At 42.1% G+C, this 19,408-nt stretch overlaps 1 protein-coding gene across 1 annotated transcript in view; it reads left to right on the top strand.

Moving 5' to 3' along the window:
* The first annotated feature begins 396 nt into the window (after positions 1-396).
* LOC308362105 (beta-1,3-galactosyltransferase 1-like) overlaps positions 397-19,408 on the top strand; it is a 43,302-nt gene continuing 24,290 nt past the window's right edge. The window contains exon 1 of the mRNA XM_080834598.1: positions 397-478. The gene's annotated coding sequence lies outside the window, so the exon portion shown is untranslated. The remainder of the gene's footprint in view (positions 479-19,408) is intronic.

The raw sequence follows: 19,408 nt of genomic DNA, 5'->3' as shown, positions 1-19,408 counted from the left end.
AAGCAGTGACAGTCCCGCACTTCTTTTTCTTTTTCTTTCTATGTCATTTTCTATTTTTTTGAAAAAAAAGCAGTATTTATTGTTACACCAGGTTTTATTGCTCTTAGCTTGACTGTTCTCGCTTTGGACAAAAGAGTCTGCTAAATGACTAAATGTAAATGTAAATTTAAATGTAATGTAAAAACTGCAGAGAGAATGCATCTGTGTGGGTTACACCCATTTCACTTCTGTAGGTCACTGTGCAAGTCTCTCTCTATTCATCTCTCTCTTTCTCTTTCTCTTGGTCGTGTTCTCTCTCTCTCTCTCTTTCTCTCTCTGTGTGTGGGTGTGTATGTGTGTATGTGTGTGTGTGCATGGCACAGAGCAGCTTGTAATCCTTTCTTTGTGAGCAGTACTCTGGAACTCTGGGTAATGGAACATTAATTGGCTCCCCTCCTCCCATAGTGCCTTGCTCTTGCTGTTCATCCACGCATCATTGGTGAGACTAATGGAGAGAGTATCAGAACACACCCCAAACACACCCACAGCCTCTTACATCAGACACACATCAGCGTTTAAAGTCATGTACGCGTGTGCATGCTAGTCATTTGTTTTATGTTTATATATTTATTAAGATGTTTCCTGTGTGTTTACACCTGTGTGTGTGTGTGTGTGTGTGTGTATATGAGTGTGTGTGTGTGTTTCTGTGTCTTTGTCTCTATGTGTGTGTGAGCGTGCATTTGGGGTTTAGGCTCTGGGCTCTGTTAAGCGCCTAGAGGCAATTGTATTGTTATGGCGCTATACAAATAAAATTGAATTGAAAATTGAATTGAATTGAATTGAATTGAATTGAATTGAATTGAATTGAATTGAATTGAATTGAATTGAATTGAATTGAATTGAATTGAATTGAATTGAATTGAATTGAATTTAATGTAATTTCATTTCATTTCATTTCATTTCATTTCATTTCATTTCATTTGTGCATGTGTATCGGCATGTAACTCCCCTCGGCAAAGCTCTGTAATTAATCCTAGGTGCTTGGCCCTAAATGAAAGTTGTGATTGAGATGGAGGAATCTCTGCATGTCCGCCTGACAGTCCCAGGGCCCCATGAGTCACTCACTCACACACACACACACACACACACACACACACACACACACACACACACACACACACACAGAAACACACACACACACACACACAGAAACACACACACACACAAACACATGCACAAACGGGCTCTTGTCAGGGATGAGTCCTAGGGCCCCGCGAGTGGAAGTGAACCAGTGAGCTCAGAGAGAGAGAGGGGGGGCGGGGGGGGGGGGGGGGGCGGTGAGAATGAGCAAGTGTGTCTGTAATAGCCCTGTCTTTTGTTTGATCGACTTATAAGTGTTTTAGACCCACGCTAAATCACAGCATGCTACACACACACACACACACACACACACACACACACACACACACACACTCACACATATATGCACAAGCTGGGGCAGTGAAGCAGCCACCTACACAACGCCTCCTACACTGCAATCTGTGTGACTTTTTCACACACACACGTGCTCACAAACAATAGCACAGGCACACACACACAAACACGTGCACACAAACAATACCACACATTGAAATACAAATACCATGCACACACACACACACACACACACACACACACACACACACACACACACACACACGCACACACACACACACACACACACACACACCCACACTTCACACATATATGTACACACACAGCCGAGCAAGTTGCTGCTGAATGTGAAATTGCTCACCTCCTACACCATCTCCTGCCGTTCTCACTTTAGACTTATAAATGCTCGCTTTGTTCTTCACAAAGCCAAACTATTTACTTTGTATAAAAAAGGAACAAACTGAATTTTTCTTACCAAGTGTCTATTTAACTATCCATCTGTCTTTCCATCTATCCGTTCATCCTTCAGTCCATCGTGTCATCTATCCGTCTGTCAGGCAGACCAGTGTACCAATGCTCAAATTCAATGGACCTATCTACACAACGTTTGGAGCCATTTAGAAATGTCCTTGTATTTGAAAGAAAAGCAAAAGAAAATAAATTATTATTTCCAACCATGTCAGAGACTGTGTTGGCCATTCATTTAAGACCTTTTACATGTTTCATGGAAAGCAATGACATTTCTAAGTGACCCTAAACTTTTGAACATTAATGCATCTTTTCCTTCAGCTTTCAGCCTAGTGTGCTATTTGTCCATCTATCAGTCAGATCAATGCACCTTTGTATTTGCAACATTGCAACGTATCTCAATCCATCAACCTATCCATCAGACATTTTCCTCTGCTTCCTCTTCTGAGAGAAGGACCAACTCTTGTTCATCCTCCTCCTCCTCTTCCTCTTCATCCTCCTCCTCCTCCTGGCCTCGCTCCTTAGTGGCTTTGTGTAAGATGCAGTCCTGCAGGACTTCCTTTCTCATACTCTACACTTTATTGAGTTTGGATGGCATTTTGTTACTGTGGGAATGGCAGAAGAGTCCTCTCCGTGATTGTGCCCAGACCAAACACAGTTCCACCTGAGGAATCAGTGGGGTTATTTGTTCACTGAGGAATAGGATGGTCTTATGGATGTTGGGTGCAGTTTTTTTTAGGTTTATGCACACATAAAAACATTCATGCATATTTGCGCACTTTCTCTCTCTCTCTCTTAAACACACACACACACACACACACACACACACACACACACACACACACACACACACACACATACACACACACACACACACACACACACACACACTCACACACACACACAGAAACACAAATACACACACAGACACACACACAGACACACACACACACACACACACACACAAACACACACACTGCTTTCTTATCTTATACCTCGTCTTCTCATACTACCTGTCTATATTCTCTCCTTCTCTCTCTCCCTCTCTCTCTCTCCCTCCCTCTCTCTCTGTCCCTCTCTCTCTTCGTCTTTCACTCATACTACCTCTCTATATTTTCTCCCTCTCTATCTCCCTCTCTCTCTTCATCTTTCACTCATACTACCTGTTAATATTCTCTCCTTCTCTATCTCGCTCTCTCTCTCCCTCTCTCTCTCACTCATACTACCTGTCTATATAATTTCCTTCTCTATCTCGCTCTCTCTCTCCCTCTCTCTATCCCCCTCTCTCTCTACATCTTTCTCTCATACTACCTGTATATATTCTCTCCCTCTCTCTCTCATTCTCTCCCTCTCCCTCTTCATCTTTTCTCCCCCTTTCTCTTTATCTCTCTTCCCTCTGTATAGTCTCCATTTATCTACCAACCTTTCCCTCTGCCCCCCCCCCCCCCCTCACTCCTTTCTTTGTCTATCCCTTTCTTCTATCTTTGTCCATTCCTACTTTCATCAGTCTCTGGGGGAAACCTGCAGAAGGAGACGAAAAAGCCTTTGTCAGTCAGTTGTTTTTGACCTTCACAGAGTAGCTCCATTGTGGAACTCATCAGAACTCTGCCCGCTTGTCACCAGGACATCAGTGGAACTATGATTACTATTACTGTAATATGCCAATGAACTCTGGAGAGCAGAAAAGATTGAGAGAGGACAAACAGATATAGATTGGGCAGGAGACAGAGAGAGAGAGAGAGAAAAAGAGGGAGGGAGGGAGAGGGCAAGAGAAAGATAAATTGACCAAGAGACCTAAATTAGCCAATAAGCCATTGCGGGCAGTGGAGCAATTTACAGCAGCTGTTGTATACAGCCCTCCCAATCATTCCCAGCTCAGAATGAGCCATTACAAACAAAAAAGACTTTAACGACTTCACACCGAGAGAGAGAGAGAGAGAGAGAGAGAGAGAGAGAGAGAGAGAGAGAGAGAGAGAGAGAGAGAAAGGGGGAGGGAGGGAGGGAGGTGGTGAGTGCGGTAAAGTATTGCAGTAAATTGTGGTGTGTGTGTGTGTGTGTTCGTGCCTACGTGTGTGTATGCGTGCCCATGTTTGTTTGTTTGTGCAAACGGCTATATTTCACTCACTCTTTGCTGGTAATTCAATGATGTAACACATTTTCCACACGCCCCGCGGTTCAATTTGAGAGCCTTCCAAAACTGAACTTTATAAAACCCAGATGCGCTGGAAGCTATCCTCATGTCCCCTGTGAGGAGAAATAACTTTCAGCAGCAGACCTGGAATCAGTTCTGTCATTTCTCTATGAAGACTCCTGTCCCAGAGTCCTTAAGGGAGACTGAGATATTGGCACCCGAACGGATGATTTATAATGCTCCGTGATGACGATGTTATAATTCCGGCTTTTTTAGGACACCAAATATAAAACGCTACAGATTGGTGCTATTACTTTTATTGATGTGACATTTACGCTTGATTTATCAGTTGCTGTGTTTGTCTAGTATCTAATAAACCCACCCTGTGACAAAGCAGTTCAGTGAATGAAAACGTTGGATTGCCAATAAGCGTGCTGTCAAGGCAGGAAGACCTGAACATCCTTGGGCACGAGGTGCTGTGATTAATAAATGGTGGAGATTTAGCTGGCCAGAGATCTGATTGTAGCTCTTTCTGAAACGAACGGATGCCTTTCTCATTAAAAATGGCATTTACTAATCAGATTCAGACACACACACACACACACACACACACACACACACACACACACACACACACACACACACACACACACACACACACACACACACACACACACACACACACACATTTTGAATAATTTGGTCTGCTAAACAGAAGCATTAAAATTCTGCTGGTCCCATCTTGCATATTTTATCCCCAGTCTCATACATTTTAAGTATTTGGGACATCTGATTATTAATTTTCTTGATGTTAATATTAGACTGTGGCCTTTGAGTGAATTAAGATTGAAAACCTCTGTTCCTTTGATAGGGTTTCCTGTGGAGATAGGAGGTCCTGTTCATCAGTCTCTTCTGCTGAGATGAGCCAAGACGTTAAATCTGTTATATTCGATCAGTTATTGTAAGAGTAGTGACATACTTTGTTTTGAAGAGTTCATAGGGTTTCCTGTGGAAATAGGAGGCAGAGTTTATCGATTCCAGTTCTATACATTCTGCATCTGATGGGCTGTAAGTGTGGCCTCGGCTCTGAGTGAGTTAAGCAATAACAACACTTAAAAGAGGAACAAGCCTGTGGGCTAGAGAGAGGAGCTGCCTGTCTACATCGTTTCTTTCTCTCCATGATGACCCTTTCCCCATAGCCTTCAGCTATTTCATGCATGCTTTGCCTATCATTGATAGTTTTGGTGTATGTTTGTTTCTGTGTGTGTTTGTGTGTGTGTGTGTGTGTGTGTGTGTGTGTGTGTGTGTGTGTGTGTGTGTGTGTGTGTGTGTGTTATCGTGAGTGTACAACATAGACTTTGACTGATTATCTGGTCTTTAGATAATTGGACGGTATTTTTTAATTACCTGTCGTCGGTATATTTTTTATCAAAATCTCGGAAAAATCATTTTTTCTTTAAAGGCAATGCGTGGATTATCTGGACCCCAAAAATGCAATAAACATGACTGCCATCCTGTCCTCCAAATTCCCTCATTGGTGCAGCACATATAGGATGTGTGTGTGACCTTGAAAATCTTACATTTTCTCAGACCTGCAGCTTTAAACGCGGGTGAAAGTTAAGGATCCATTAAAAGGGTTGTGATAAAACCATGCTGTTAACCAAAATGCGCTTGGCTAATTGGACCTTTTTGAATGAGTATCAGTAGACTAGTCTCCACTTAAGATGAAAAACAAGCTTAGAATATATAAGAAATAAGGACTTGCAGTAAGGACTAATTGGTGCACATATGCAGTTTCCACAGTCGGACACTGTACATTTGATAAATACTAATGATTATGTCTTCTTTCAACTGAAACATTAAAAGAAATTTGGCCTCAAGCACAGCCGTTCTGAATTACAGTCCTCATTTCAGCCACATTTCAGCTCACAAAGTCAAACTTCACTTGCATTTGCAGAACCTCACAGCTAAGTAAGAAAATTGCATTTAATTAAATTTAACTTAAATTCGCAGCACACAGTATTTTTGCTAACCTGATCAAAGTCCTCTCCACACGGTACCCTACTTTTGTATGAGCTGTCCAATTTACACATAAATGACTTAAGAGGTAATGGGCTCCCAGAATTTCCCTGCAGCTTCAGAAAAAGCGTGGATGCACAGGCTAGTTTGAAGGTTCGATATGTCATACATTACGATGAAAATGCAGCCAAAATGATCGCCAAGGTCATTATTAGCCCACTTATAGTAGGCCCTGTCTTTCTCTTGTCCATCCCAGTGCAGTACGCCATATCTGAATCGGAGAGGAATAGAGCCTTCAGCCGACACAGAGTGAAATGAGCTCTCCATGCACTGCCCACCAGCATCACCACAGCCCTCGTTCCTAAAGAGATCAACCCAAACACTAATCCAAGTCGAGCCAAACACACCCCCGCGTGCCCACCGTTAAACCTCTCCACACTCACTGTTCCAGATCCCCGACACATGGCTCCCATGCTGGGTCACATACACACACACAGAACCTCAACACATCCATCATTTGTATTAACAATATCAAGATTAATTATATGTTACGCATGAGTGTACAAACAAGCTATCATTGTAACAGCTCAATGGACCCATGTCGATTATTTACACATATGTGGTCCCGTATGTATTTGTTGGTTCAGCTGTAATGTCTTATGCTAATGAAATGAAATGTATGCTAATCTATGGCATGTTGCCTCACACAAGGTACACTAATGGTATTTAGCTGCTGTTTTCTTCTGTGTGTATACGGATTCATGTTGTGTGTGTGAGAGATGGAGTCGTGTGTGTGTGTGTGTGTCTGTGTGTGTGTGTGTGTGTGTGTGTGTGTGTGTGTGTATGTGTGTGTGTGTGTGTGTGTGTGTTTGTGTGTTTGTATTGTGTGTGTGTGTGTGTGTGTGTGTGTGTGTGTGTGTGTGTGTGTGTGTGTGTGTGTGTGTGTGTGTGTGTGTGTGTGTGTGTGTGTGTGTGTGTGCGCGTGCATATGCGTGCAACTTTGTAAATCTTACAGAATTGACATGCAGCATAGCCTCTTCTCTGCACTCTCAAATTTATGCCAGGAAAGAAGAAAAACTCTTACACAAGTAGGTCAAAAGAAAGAGAAGAACAAAGTACAAAAAAAGAGGAAGTGAGTAGGATGGAGAGAGACATAGAACAGGAGAATGAAAGAGGGACTGAGTAGGATGGAGAGAGACATAGAACAGGAGAATGAAAGAAGCGTAGAAATTGACAATGACAAAGTAGAGGCCAGACGAACCAGGTGAGAGAATAGAAGAGAGCAAGAATAGAAGAGAGAGAGAGTGAGAATAGGAAATCTGTCAAGCAAAAAAACAGCCCCGTGATTTGCTGTAATCTATTTCATCTGGTGACAATAGGCGTTCATTAACACAAGGAGATTACCCTTTTCATTCAACGACAAAGGAAGAGAAGTAAAAAAGAGAGTGAGAGACACAGAGGATGAGTGGAGGAAGGTAGTGAATGACTGACAGTGCAGGAGAGTAAAAGCTGATTGTGATTGAACGTAGGCTTGAAGGCTTGTAGGTTCTTACCCTGTAGCCTGTGCAAGTGGCCTAAATGGTGGGTCTGCGTAATGCTAGTTTGAAAAAAATAAACAAAGATGGCGGACCAAACTCTATAGATGGCCGTGTTTTTATATGAATGAAATTTGTTTGGCTTTTTATTTTTTGCTTTGATTTCTTTTTTGAAGTTACAGAGAAATAGACACTGTACAATCGAATAACCCTGTTATACCTGTTCAAAGCTACCTACCCACAAAGTAGACAGCTTGCTTGCAAAGTTAAACAACGGTCAGCAATTCATAGCGACGTGATGGTGGAGGTTGACCTGTTAATCTCTGTTAGCAAAAGGCTTTATTATCACACCCCCAAATGCCGGGCAAGGTGACAGTTGCCGTCTCCGTCGCAGCAATGTGCAGTTACTTTTTTGGGAAGGTGCAAGTGAAGCCACGGCGTAGGGTACAAACGCAGAAGCATAAATCGACCTTGAGCATAGTTGTAACATAATGCGTTAGGGGTACAAAAACTCCAAATAGAAAGATCTTGTCAAGAGAGACAACAGGTTATGTTCTACTGGGTAACACATTTCCCTCTGAAATTCAATCAATAAGAAACTAGTTTGTCTTTCAAAAAAATCCAATTATCAGATAACCTTACTTTTTCCAATTATCAGATGACAAAATTAGAATCCTGTATGGAGGACGAGAATCTTAGAGGGATGCCAGTACCTAAACACAACAACAGACAATACACAGCTTCCATTTTATATAAAAAAAAAGATCTTTGCATTTTGTATTATTTATTTTTTCTAGCAATATAATTAACTGTAATGGTAGGATTGATTTGTGTGAGTTTCATAGTTTATCTGAACCCGCATCCATTGACAACATGGAACTATTGCATGTCAATAAAAGCCATTGAATTTGAAAAGAGGCAGAGAGGAAGAGGGAGAGATGGCAAAACAAAGGGAATAAGGAAGTGACAGCTATAAGCATGGCAATGAGAAGTGTGAGTGTGATGGAAAGGGAAAAGAGAATGGGTGTGTGTGTGTGGGGGGGGGGGGTGTACGTGCTTGTGTCTGAGAGAGAAAGATAGAGGGAGAGACGGGAGAATTTATTTTTGTGTCTATGTAGATGGTCTTTGTCTGTGTGTGTGTGGGGGGGGGGGGGGGGGGGTACGTGCTTGTGTGTGTGTGTGTGTGTGTGTGTGTGTGTGTGTGTGTGTTTGAGAGAGAAAGATAGAGGGAGAGAAGGGAGAATGTATATGCATCTATGTAGGTGGTGTTTGTCTGTTTGAGAGAGTGAGAAAGAGAGAGATAAACAAAGACAAATGAGAGAGGAAATGTGTTTGTTTCTGTATGTGTGAAAGAGAGAGAGAGAGAGAGGATGAGAGAGAGAGAGATGGAGGTAGAGAGGGAGAGAGAAAGAGAGAGAGAGAGAGAGATTTACTTCTTTCCCACACACATTGAAAGCCATATTATTGAGCCATATTCATTTATTTAGAGCCACCATATTTATGTGCTGTTATGGTGTCGTGGGGGAAAGGATGCCTAACGCTCAGGATGTCAAATTGCACATCTGTCCCCTGGTGACCTAGTATCATTAACAATAATCCCCTGGAAACCTAGTATCATTAACAGTAATCCCTTTGTGACCTAGTATCATTAACAATAATCCCCTGGTAACCTAGTATCATTAACAGTAATCCCTTTGTGACCTAGTATCATTAACAATAATCCCCTGGTAACCTAGTATCATTAACAATAATCCCCTGGTGACCTAGTATCATTAACAGTAATCCCTTTGTGACCTAGTATCATTAACAATAATCCCCTGGTAACCTAGTATCATTAACAGTAATCCCTTTGTGACCTAGTATCATTAACAATAATCCCCTGGTAACCTAGTATCATTAACAATAATCCCCTGGTAACCTAGTATCATTAACAGTAATCCCCTGGTAACCTAGTATCATTAACAGTAATCCCCTGGTGACCTAGTATCATTAACAATAATCCCCTGTTGAACTAGTATCATTAACAGTTATCCTCCAGGCGGAACTGGACCCATTAGATTAGCGTGTTCAACACGGACACCACCCCAATCCCCCCCCCCCTCTTCGATCACAACATTGTTATCAGAGTAAACCCACTGATGTCCCATTATATCCCCTCAGGACTGTTCAATGTCAATGTGAAGCCATTTAACATCATTCACAAGTGGTGAGCTGATTTTGTGAAATTAAACTTCGCTTCAGGCTGTGCAGCAAATAGTGGTTCCTGGCTATGCTAGTTATCTAACTGATGTTACATCCTCTACAATACAATAACTTGTAAAATTTTAATTGGAATGGTAGAAAAACCCGCAGGGTGTCTGTGCAGCTTCATTGCCTTGCCCCAAAACACATAGGTTTAACTTTGCAGTTCATCTTAATATTTACCCATCCTATTTAACAACTGTTAAGATTGTTTCCTAAACTAGAGATAGCTAGAATAGCTCATAACTGGTAGCACAGAGTCCTCGCATCTTTTCACTTCTTTCGGAGCCCCAGTTGGCAAAGGAACGGTGGCCCATCGTCGTCTCATTGGGGGCAGGGCTGGCAGTCCGCTGGCCTTTTGCTCATTAATTTTTTCGGCGCTCCAAAGGTGAGTTACAAACAAATAGTCCATGATTTCGTCATTTGCTTTAAGAGCTGTTTTTTCTTTAATCATTTATACTTCATACACTTTCACCAACCCCCAATAGTATAGATGTTTACATACATATGTTACAAGTGCGTACATACGTTTTTAATTGACCAAGACATTTTTCACCTTGAGAGTCTTCTAGTGCTATGAACTGCTTCTGTTTAGCGGCTGACATTTTTTAAATAGACTATGCCAAGTACTGTATATGATTTAGAAATTCCAGGAATTGTTAACATTTTATGTTAGTATCCACACCCATTTAAACTCAAGATGGTGGTGGTCTGAGAGCAAAAAAGAAATGGCACACCACCAGTGGGGTGCTGACCAAAATCCGCCGGTGTACCGATACATGCTTGCTATCTGGGGGTTCGTTATCATAGCATGCATTTAAACAGTCGGGTGGGAATACGCAGCACCTGTTACTTTATCATAATGGAAGACTGTGAAGAGTGTGAATGAAAATCTGTAATCTATCTATAATATATCTATTTTGTCTTTACCTGACAGATTAAAGGGATTCGTATGTGAAAGGGACGAGAGAGAGTGAGAGAGACAGAGACTACTGTAAGTTAATGACAGATGCTTTAGATAATACCCATTTAGATGGACACTCATTATCTCCTCATTAGCGGAGCCTAGCTGCTATTTCCAGTCTCTCACTGCTTGTCCATACCAGCACACTCTTCCCCTCTCTGTGGGATTTCTCCATCCCTCATCCAGACACACTTCACTCTTATAACCCTTAAAGGGAGAGCTGTCAAACTATCAGTTGCTGTTAAACAACCATCCAGTGATCCTTCAGCGCACTTGTCAGCCGAGCCTCTGAATTTGTACAAACGTTGTCTATTCGTGGAACGTTAACTCTACTTGCATGATGTTATTTCTATGTCCTAAGGGCTGAAGCCATCTGTAAGTTGTGACCTGCAGTGATTTTGTCACATTTTTCCTTGTTCTCATCAGTGAGTAGAAACCTCCCACACTCCAAAGAATGGGGTGTAAGGGACCCTTAGCAGTTTAGATGTGTAGAGAAATGGGAAATGCAGCATTTTTGTCATAAAAAAAAAAAACATACCGAATTTAAAATTATTTTGATGATACAACTCTACAACTGCAATAAATATTCAAATTGCAATGGTTACACATGCAAGCACACATGGACAGAGGGAAGCTCTTCTGTAAGCCTGATATTTACAACCTTACAGTTGTGCTCATATTGGATTTAGAACAGGAAGAGATTACCCTACCTGTCATTCAGCACCACATAAATCATTTGGATGCAGGATTATATGTTCTCGTCTAGTGAATTTATTCATGACGCTTCACATCTCGGCCAGTTCAAACATGTCATGTGCTACCAGTGAATATCTTCTACATTGCGCTCACGCAAGGCTGCATGGAGTTACTTGAAACTCGCTCAGCATATCTTAAAACGAAGAAAAGAAAAAAATTCTGTAAATAATCCTTTAATTGCTCTTATTTACATAAACTGCCCATCAATGAACAGTCAGTCACCCTTACTCAACCGTGACCCTAAACTTAATCCCAAATTTAAGTGGGTGTGTGTATTCCACATTGTCAGTTGTGTAACAAGATAGCATGGGGATTCTTTACGGAGGTGTGTTAATAGAATATTAATAAAGCACGCTAAAGTTGAAGAATGGACAGGAGGCAGAGTCGGTTTCAGTTGGCTTGTATTGCAGCATGGAGACCCCTCTCGCTGTTGGTTCAAGAACGGTCTAACCTGATGCAGTATGCTATCAGGTTTTATACAAAGAGAAGGGGGGGTGGGATACATTTGAGAGGGTCACCTATGGGGGGATGGGGATGCCAGGACACAAGGCCTCTAGCAGGAAGAGGGGGGGGGAGGGTCACATGTCATTTGCATTTGATCTCAGTGAGAGACAGACGTAGTATACGTTCAGAGTGAGTTGTAGATACAGAGAAGTACATCTTTACCTATAATAATAACAATAATTCCAGTTCCATCAGTCCCCCAATTGAGCATATATATGCTCACACAATAATAACCAGGCAACAGCCAATCAGGGCAGGACACATCGAAATATGTTACAGATAGGGATGACACAATTTAGCAGTGGAATATCTATTTTGCAGTTCCATCAGTAGTTATCTTGTGAACACACAGAGCCCACATGCAGAGTCCTTCTGCCATGTTCTCTGGGTGGGTAGTCTCTACCATGGCAAGACGTGCTGAATCAGGTGCTGAAACACCAAGCACGTGGATGGCCAGTTGATGAGTTCAGGTTTCCTTTGTGTCCACAGGGTTGTCAAGAGTCCTTTTATTTAGGCTGAGTGTGTATCTCTGAGGATAGCTGGACAGTCCATGACCTCAGCCGGAGCCAAAAACACCCGGGACACAGGGAGGTGTTAGATAGGGTGTGTTGATGGCTGCAGATGGGCAGGGGAGGGGTAGTCTTCTCCTAAAGTGTTGTGTGTGATCTCAGGGTCCGCATGAGAAACCACAACAGTATGAGGGGTTTTAGAGCCATTCAAACATTTGCATTTGACTGTGATATGGGGGAGGGGGAGGGGTGCTTGGTAAAAGGATTCTGCAAGATTACTTAAGGGGTCAAGGCACATGGCTTGGAGTAAATAAAAATAAAGGTTGAAACAAATAAAGACAAATAGCACATGACTTTGACCAAATAAAAATAAAAAGGAATACAGTTGTGACAAACAAAAGACAACATAAAATAGTGCAGATAAGTCACAACAAGCCTTCAAATCCCCTATATGATAGCTTGGAAGCTATCACCTTTGAAAAGTAAATACAAGTTAAAGCAAGGCATTGTCAGACTTAAATCATACCAGACAATAAACAAAAACAGTCAAAAGTCATATACCAGACAATAAACAAAGCAGTCAAAAGTGGTCAAAAGTATGTCAGTCTATATTCTCACTCAGTCAGTGAGTGGCATTGAAGTCATTCATTGGCTAGGAGTCGTGTAAGTACATTCATTCATCGGCTGGCCAGCCCACACACACACACACACACACACACGCGCGCGCTCTTGCGCAGTTGTTCGCTCAGAACACGCGTTGTCTGACTCGCGGGGAAACACAGACAAGAGAGCGCTTGCGCAGTTGTTCGCTCAGAACACGCGTTGTCTGACTCGCGGGGAAACACAGACAAGAGAGCGCTTGCGCAGTTGTTCACTCAGAACACGCGTTGTCTGACTCGTGGGGAAACAAAGACAAGAGAAGTTAATAATCTGGTTACAACATGTAGGCAACACAGAACACAGAGAGTTAGCAGAAGTCTGCCTCCTCAACATTCACTGGCTTTGTGTGACTACCAGACAGATCACTTGAACAGCGAGCTCATTTGATTTTACTTAAAAGGGGCATTCCAACATATTGTGGGCCCCGCTAATGTGTCTATACATTTACGTATGTTTTTCCGTAAAGGCATCTTATTTCCATGTATCTTAAACATATACACCCAGGATGAAGGCTTTGTTAAAAGTCTTCACTCCTCTCCTTCTAACTGGCTAAGTTAGATCAATTTAGACAATGGGATAGATGGTGCTGTTTGAATCACTGATAGTCAAGCCTGGCCACTTTAAGAACAAAGACAACACAGATGGACGCACACAGGCTTACACAACGAACATGAAACACGGAACAGACAAACATATCACGCTGAAACAAACCAACCGAAACCGACCCGTCCTGGTCCTTATAATGAATAGTAAAAGTCAATTATAGCGAACGGGACTTTTTCTTTTATGTGCAAAGGTTTCTTTTGTTTGATGTGAGATCTCCCTACTTCTTCCGATAAGGTTTTTCAAGCTTAACTCCCGGTTGGAGAGGATTAACGATGGAGGACTCTCTATCTGTCCAGCGTAACAAATAGAGACCACCGCGGCTCTCGGACCCACTGTTGTCCAGACACGTGGCCACAAGTAGACTACAAGTCCGACGCCTGCGTCTGAGACTTAGTTTGAATATATATTGGGACTAAACCTGAATACGATGCCTTTCACTGTGCGCTGCAGTGTCGGGTAAATATATATAAACTACTTTACTCAATGTGTGGAAAAGCAAGCGCTTTCCACAACTTTATCTCACTCACTCCAAACAAAAAAAACAATTTTGCACATAGAATGAAGCGTAAGTCGCTTACCGTTCCCGTTCAAAGTTTTTGAAGCGTTGGCTTGTATTCTTTTGCTGTTTCAGATAGATGTATATCTCCGGCTCGAAGGACCATCTAATAGAATATTAATAAAGCACGCTAAAGTTGAAGAATGGACAGGAGGCAGAGTCGGTTTCAGTTGGCTTGTATTGCAGCATGGAGACCCCTCTCGCTGTTGGTTCAAGAACGGTCTAACCTGATGCAGTATGCTATCAGGTTTTATACAAAGAGAAGGGGGGGTGGGATACATTTGAGAGGGTCACCTATGGGGGGATGGGGATGCCAGGACACAAGGCCTCTAGCAGGAAGAGGGGGGGGGAGGGTCACATGTCATTTGCATTTGATCTCAGTGAGAGACAGACGTAGTATACGTTCAGAGTGAGTTGTAGATACAGAGAAGTACATCTTTACCTATAATAATAACAATAATTCCAGTTCCATCAGTGTGTTCTCCTCTCTTATTTTACTTTTCCTGGTTTCCTCTCATTATAAATGTTTTTTTCATCTTTTAAAGCTTACTGTCTCCTTCACTATCAAACACCCTGCCCTTTCTCTCAGTCTTTCATTCTGTCTTAATTAATCACTGAAACAGGATTATTATTCCAATCAAGAGCACTCCTCAGTGGGGAGATAAATGAAGTGTGCATGCTGAGATGTGTGTGTGTGTGTGTCGGTGTGTGTGTGTGTGTGTGTGTGTGTGTGTGTGTGTGTGTGTGTGTGTGTGTGTGTGTGTGTGTGTGTGTGTGTGTGCGCGCGCGCGCGTGCATGTGTGTAGGTGTGTCTGTGTGTGTGTGTGTGTAGGTATGTGTACGTGTGTGTGTGTGTGTGTGTGTGTGTGTGTGTGTGTGTGTGGGTGTGTGTGCGTGTGTGTAGGAGTTTTTTTGTGTGTGTAAGCATTTGTGTAGGTGTGTGCATGTGTGTGTGTGTGTGTGTATACAGGTGCATCTCAATATATTAGAATATCATCGAAAAGTTGATTTATTTCAGTAATTCTATTCAAAAAGTGAAACTCATATTTTATATAGATTCATGTCACACAGACTGATATATTTCAAGTGATTATTTCTTTTAAATTTGATGATTATAACTGACAGCTTATGAAAACCCAAAATTCAGTATCTCAGAAAATTAGAATATTACTGTAGACCGATAGAAAAAAGGATTTTTAACACAGAAATGTTGGACTACTAAAAAGTATGAACATGTACAGCACTCAATACTTGGTTGGGGCTCCTTTTGCATGAATTGCTGCAGCAATGCGGCGTGGCATGAAGGCAATCAGTCTGTGGCACTGCTGAGGTGTTATGGAAGACCAGATTGCTCTGATAGTGGCCTTCAGCTCTTTTGTGTGTTTGGGTCTGTTGTCTCGCATCTTCCTTTTCACAATAACCTATAGAATCTCTATGGGTTTTAGGTCAGGCCAATCAAGCACAGGGATACCATGGTCCTTAAACCAGGTACTGGTACCTTTGGAAGTGTGTGCAGGTGCCAAGTCCTGATGGAAAATGAAATCTGCATCCCCATAAAGCTGGTCAGCAGAGAGAAGCACAAAGTGCTCTAGAACTTTCTGGTAGATGGCTGCGCTGACCTTGGACCACACAGTGGACTAACACCAGCAGATGACATGGCACCACAAACCATCACTGACTGTGGACACTTTACACTGGACCTCAAGCAACTTGGATTCTGTTCCTCACCTCTCTTCCTCCAGACTCCGGGACCTTGATTTCCAAATTAAATGCAAAATGTACTTTCATCTGAAAAGAGAACTTTGGACCACTGAGCAACAGTGCAGTCCTTTTTGTCCTTAGCCCAGGTGAGACGCCTCTGACGTTGTCTCTGGTTCAAGAGTGGCTTGACACAGGAATGCGACAAATGAAGTCCATGTTCTGGATACGTCTGTGCGTGTAGGCTCTTGAAGCACTGACTCCAGCTGCAGTCCACTCCTTGTGAATCTCCCTTGAATGGGCTTTGTTTCACAATCCTCTCAAAGATGTCGTTATCCCTGTTGCTTGTGCACCTTTTTCTACCAAATTGTTTCCTTCCATTCAACTTCCCATTAATGTGCTTGGATACAGCACTCTGTGAACAGCAGGCTTCTTTAGCAATGACCTTTTGTGTCTTACCCTTCTTGCGCAGGGTGTCAATGATCGTCTTGTGGACAACTGTCAAGTCAGCAGTCTACTCCATGATTGTGTAGCCTACTGAACTAGACTGAGAGACCATTTAAAGGCTCAGGAAGCCTTTGCCATTGTTTTGAGTTAATTAGCTGATTAGAGTGTGACACCAATGGTCATCAATATGGAACTTTTTCACAATATTCTAATTTTCTGAGATACTGAATTTTGGGTTTTCATTAGCTGGCAGTTATAATAATGAAAATTAAAAGAAATAAACACTTTAAATAGATCAGTCTGTGTGTAAACAATCTATATAATATATGAGTTTCACTTTTTGAATAGAATTACTGAAATAAATCAACTTTTCGATGATATTCTAATTTTTTGAGATGCACCTGTATATGTGTGTCATTGCATGAAAAACCTTGATTTTCAGTCTTTTGAACGCCCTCCAACCTCACAAAATCCCTGCAGTTAACAGCGTTATGTGTATGTGTTATGCGTATGCGTTATGCGTTATATGTATTTGGTGCCATTCTGTATGAATGTGCTCCGATGTGCAGACAGCAGTGATGTGTAGCCGTGTGGATTAGCAGTCTTGCCTGAAGCTCCCGGTTGAGGCCGCACGATCCTCCAGGCACTCCCTTAAAGGTGTTGTCCTCCTCATCAATCATCATATCAATCGTGATGCACCTCCAGAGGTCCGTTTCATACGCTCTGCTTCGCTGCACTGTCAATACATTCATACAGAAAATTAGTACTGCACAATGCACTGCGTCTACTAATGACATCTACCAACTTACCAGTAATGACAATAACGTTTAATCCATCTCATTAATCTTCCTCTCTTTCTTCGCTGGCGGCTCCGGGCTCAACTCTTCATGTCTGCCTCCTGAGTTGTAAAGTCCTGTCGGCTGTACAGATGATATAAAGTATGTTATAAGTAAAAACAGAAATAGATGCATTCCATTCTTAAATAGCATTTTTTTATGTTCAAGATACTGCATAGGAGAGAGTTCAGTGTCACAGTGTTCACAAATGCGCCAATGTCTTTTCTTCTTTAGTTAGGGACCTCACAAGACAAAAGAAAATGAACACAGACAACTGATTTTTTTTATTGATTTAAAGGCTCTCTGTTCGTTGACACCATAACTAATACCACTGTCATATAATTATGAGTTCAGTAAAATACGGAGCAAACACAGTTTTCTACCGTTGTTGAAACACATCTTTAATTGCCGTCGCTCGTGCTGGTTCTCTGGCAGTAGGCTACTTGGGCCGGCTCATGTATTGTGATATACAGGGAATAGTTTTCAAGGAAAGGATCTGCGCCTTTGACAGTGGCTGTTATGCATATATATGGATATAAAGGTAATGAAACAGGAAACGCTAGGTCCAGAAATGTTAGTTTCCGGAGTTGATGTCGTATGGAAATGATGTCGTAGTGTGCCAATCACGGCCAAGGAGTATCCGTCGCCATGAGCGGACCGACAGAAATTTTTGCGGGGACACGGAGAGCTGTCCGACGTCTCTGGAGAGCACGGAGAGGGCGTTTCAGCTACCGGAGAAGGCGTTTCACTTACCTGAAGGCGTTCCTATGTGCCCAAAAACGTGTCGTACGGAGTAGCATAAAAATGCCTTTAGATTCAAAGAAGATACACTTTGTTTCAGTTTTGTAAACTTACTTTATTTTTTGCAATTGCAATAACAATTAAGATGTGATGATATACTGTAGGCTTTGAGAGTCTGACATTCTTTGAAAGTGCTTAAAAAGTACTTGAATTTCACTCTTAAAAATCTGTGCGAACCCTGATTAAAATTAATTGTACTTTTTGTGCATTTTTTATAACATTATTGACCATTGCTTATGACATACAAGGTTACTTATCACAGCATCCTTACTAACATATAAGGCACATGTATTCAGGCTACGATTTATTAATATTTATTAAGTCGATCAATTTATACCAGAGATATTCTTGAAATGGAGTTAGTGCCTTTTAGAAAAAGGGGTAACCTCTGGATCGGTGGTTAATCAAAATCCCTCTGCAATTCTGTTTGCATTTCTACAGCTTTGTCATTTACAAGTGATCCTCGCCTAGACCTAGTGAACATAAGGTGTGTGTGTGTGTGTGAGTGCGTGTGTGTGCATATACATGGGAGCCTGGACCTAGTGGACAGTCATTAACCTGCCCTTCCACGGCAAGTTATCGTGTGTGTGTGTGTGTGTGTGTGTGTGTGTGTGTGTGTGTGTGTGTGTGCGCACTTGTGTTTGTGTGTATGTGTGTGTGTGTGTGTGTTTCTCTCACCAATGATTCTAAATTGGTCTAAATGAGTCCACTCCACTCATGATGAAAGACTCAATGGGAGATCTATATAAATCAGCCCAGATATCCTCTGTGGTACAGGGGAACACTGCCACTGTGAAAAAGCTGGACAAATCCAATGTGTGGGTCGAGACCTCACCCCCAAGGCTAGTGTCCACAGTGATCTGATTCAGCTCAGTGTGATATCGGCATGCTCTACAACGTACATGGAGAACAATCACACACACACACTCACACACACACATACACACACACACACACACACACACACACACACACACACACACACACACACACACACACACACATACACACACAAACACACATGCTTGCGCATACAAACACAGTGACACACACACACACACACAGGCACACACACACACACACATACACAAACACACAGACACACCACACTCCCACAGACACACACAAACGCTCACACACATCACACACGTACACATGTGAGAACTCACACTCACACACACACACACACACACACACACACACACACACACACACAAACAAACACACACCACACACACACATACACCCAAAGACACACACAAAG

Source organism: Sprattus sprattus (genome assembly GCF_963457725.1).
Source record: "Sprattus sprattus genome assembly, chromosome: 3".
NCBI lineage: Eukaryota > Metazoa > Chordata > Actinopteri > Clupeiformes > Clupeidae > Sprattus > Sprattus sprattus.
Note: the sequence above shows the minus strand (reverse complement) of the source record. Positions and strands in the feature narration are given on the sequence as shown.